Source organism: Macrotis lagotis, chromosome 1 (genome assembly GCF_037893015.1).
Source record: "Macrotis lagotis isolate mMagLag1 chromosome 1, bilby.v1.9.chrom.fasta, whole genome shotgun sequence".
NCBI lineage: Eukaryota > Metazoa > Chordata > Mammalia > Peramelemorphia > Peramelidae > Macrotis > Macrotis lagotis.
Genome location: NC_133658.1, coordinates 171855376 through 171858614, shown reverse-complemented (window position 1 = coordinate 171858614; position 3239 = coordinate 171855376).

The window sequence follows — 3239 nt, the reverse complement described above, 5'->3', positions numbered from 1 at the left end:
TATTGGCTAACCAGGATTGTGGATTCCCATCTCTGGGAGGTTCCAAATTTCTTTTTCTGATAAAGGACGTATAAATTCCTGATTATTTCTCAAGGAGAAATTCACATTAAGATTACCTTTTTTCAGAAACCAATATCTCTCCAACAAACCTGAGTTGAAGGGAATCTCTAAAATCAAACCTGGATTGGACATATTAGGTAAACTGATTCAATTACCAAATGGTCCAACCTTGTTGAGATCATGAAGTATAATTTTTATCGCATTGCTATTTTTCCCAGGTCCCTCTTCCTGGCTTCTCACCTTACTGATCCCTATTGGCCCCTATTTAGTCTTTGTTTGCTTAATCTTTTTCTGAAGTTTGTTTCCTCCAGGCTATAAGCAGGGTATCTTCAATAGTGGCTTCAAATGGATATCAGCCTTTACCCAAATCTGGCAGTTAGCAGCCTCAGCTGCTGAGTTCCTACTGCACCCCAATATCCCCTCAAATGGGCCTTGATAGGCAGGGTCAGCTTGATGGCTCTTTCCAGCTTTGAAGTAGTTTCAGAAGAAGTGAACTTAATCCTAATTCTCAAAGCAATTTGGTTCAAATTGCCTGAGTGGGGAATATGTCTTGCACAGCTGGCCACATTCAATGGGCTTCTGATTTCCATTCCATTGTTAGATAAAGAGCCCTGTCTGGGATACAGAAACTCTATTAGAATATAATTGTCTTAAGTCTTTCCCAAACCTATCCCTAGGGTCTTTCCCACAGAAACTGGGTACCAAGATAGGTGGAAATACCTCAGCCCCTTCTGAGATGGATTTTCACTTATGATGGGAATTGCTTCAAACACCTTTCCCTACCCTTTCCCAGCATGGCTTTCCCATGTGTGGCTTTCCTATATAAGTTCAGCCTTTACAGATGGAAGGCGCTGTTCTCACCAGCCCAGCTGCCAAGTGGCAATTGTTTCTTTCTCCTGCACCACTGCCCTTTAATTTTCTGACTGTTCAGCTGCTCTTCTCTCAAGGAGCAGCCATTCCCAATTGCCTTTACTCCCTCTGTCTCCTCTCTCCCTGGGCTTCTTGCTTACCATAGTAATTCTTACATAAATCTTTATTGCCACTAAAATTTCTTCTAGGTCAGAGTCAATCTTTTACATGAATTCTTTCATGTTCCACCTAAACCTTTAGCCAGCTACATTTTTCTCCTGTATCAGCAAGAGAATCAAATAATCAATAAATATTTATGAAATACCTATTATATACCAGGTATTGTGTTAGATGCTGGAGATACAAGCAAAAAGAATGAAATAATTTGTACTTACAAGGAACTTTCATTCTAATGAGAAAGACAAGTATATATACAAGTATACATATATATATATAGCTATATATTATATATATATAAAAGGAATAACTTTATATACAAAGAAATTAAATTTTTGATAGTTTTGGAAGGGAGGGCACTAACAGGATAAAGGAAAGGATAATGACAGGTTTCATCCAGAAAAGATACTTTAGTATTTAAAGAAAGGTATTCTATCAAGTATGTTATATTTGCTTGTCTCCATTAGATTGTGAATTTGAGAGTAGGGGCTCTCTTTGCTTTTCTTTGTATTCTCAGTGCTTAGTATATAGTAGTGTTATGGGAGGATTCTTAAGTGAAATGCTCAGAATTTATCATACAAGTCTGTCAAGTTTATGTTAGTAAATGGTGTGAGGAAAAGGTGAATAACAAAAGTTTTAGATAAGGCTATCTTAGAGTGAGGAAGGAAGAGAAGAAAGCCATAGTTCTCTAAGCAAGGAGCACATGGCTCTAGTTTAGAGAGAGAAAAGACAGCATGTCCAACTTGGAAGGGGAAAAAGGGGGGGGGGAGAGTGAAAAGGGAAGCAGCCAGGAGACCTGGCTGAGCTGAGTGCAAGAGGAAAAGGAGAGACAGCCATAAGGGTTATCTGAGACTCAAGCGAATCTGGTCACACGGCATAGAGGCCCGTAGTTCCCTAATGAACCTAGGTTGAGAGCACGTGACTCTAGCTTGGGGAGAAAAAAAAAAAAGAAAATGTTCATCCTGAGAATAAGACAGCAGGGAGAAGAGCTTCTCTTCTGAGTCTCTGCACTTAAATAAACTTCTGTAGTGGGTTGGACAAGGGTGGAGCCTGGGGACGGACTAGTTCAGCACCTGACTCCAGTTATTCTCTAACAGGCAAGCTGCATGCAGGTCCTTCCTGTCCCAAGGTGCATGACTTCTAAGTCCAACACATCATTTCCTGTGGAAGATGACTGTCACACCAGTGTAAGCTTGATCCATCAAAGACAATATGGCCAAGGTCAAGTAAAGACTGGAAGTCAGAAGGTAGAGGAAGGGGAACAAGCTCAGGTTGCTCCCATCTTGGAGAATGGACATTTAACTATAGTTGGAAGAACAGAGAGACCTCAGACAGGCACAGATAATATTTTCCTTCTACAAAATTTGTTTCTAATCATATCTCCTATGTTCATAATTCCCTGTATCACTAGGTGCTTTCTAAATGTTGATTGACTAGAATAAGGAAAAAAAGTTCATTCCAGGCCCATGGGACTGCTAATGAAAAAGGCACAGAGATGGTAGATGAAGTGTTGTTTGAGGAACAAAGAGAAGGCCAGTTTAGCTGGAAGAGAGTGTGTTTGTGTAGCAGGGAATAACGTACAATGATGCTATAAAGGTGGGCTGGGTCAAAGTGTAAAGGGTTTAAATATTTAAACAGAGGAGTTTATGTTTTATCCCAGAGGCAATAGGATACTACTTGAGTTCACTGACATTTGGTCATATCAATGCTGAAGAAAAGAATTACCCTGCAGTGGTGTGAAGGGTGGGATTGGAATAGGGAGAGATTTTAAGTCAGGAATCCAAATTAGGTGGCAGTGGATAGGGCCTAAACTAAGAGAGAGGAAACTGAATGCAAGAGATGTTGTAAAGCTGTCCAAATGGCCAAATACATTTGTCAACCAATAGCTATTTACATGATGAAAAGTAAGAATATAATCAAGGCTAGAATATTTTCAAAGTTACCAAAGTCTAGAAGGATGGGGGAGCGGCATGAGGTAGGAACAGCTGTCAGTTGGCAGCTGGGCAGACAAGAACAGCAGCTTCCATCTGTAAAGGCTGGACTTGTATAGTGGAGCCACATATGTAGTATATGCTGGGTAATACTGGGAAAAGGTGGGGGAAAGTGTTTGAGGCAATTCATATCTTCTCAATGGATTTGCATCTCAGAAGGGG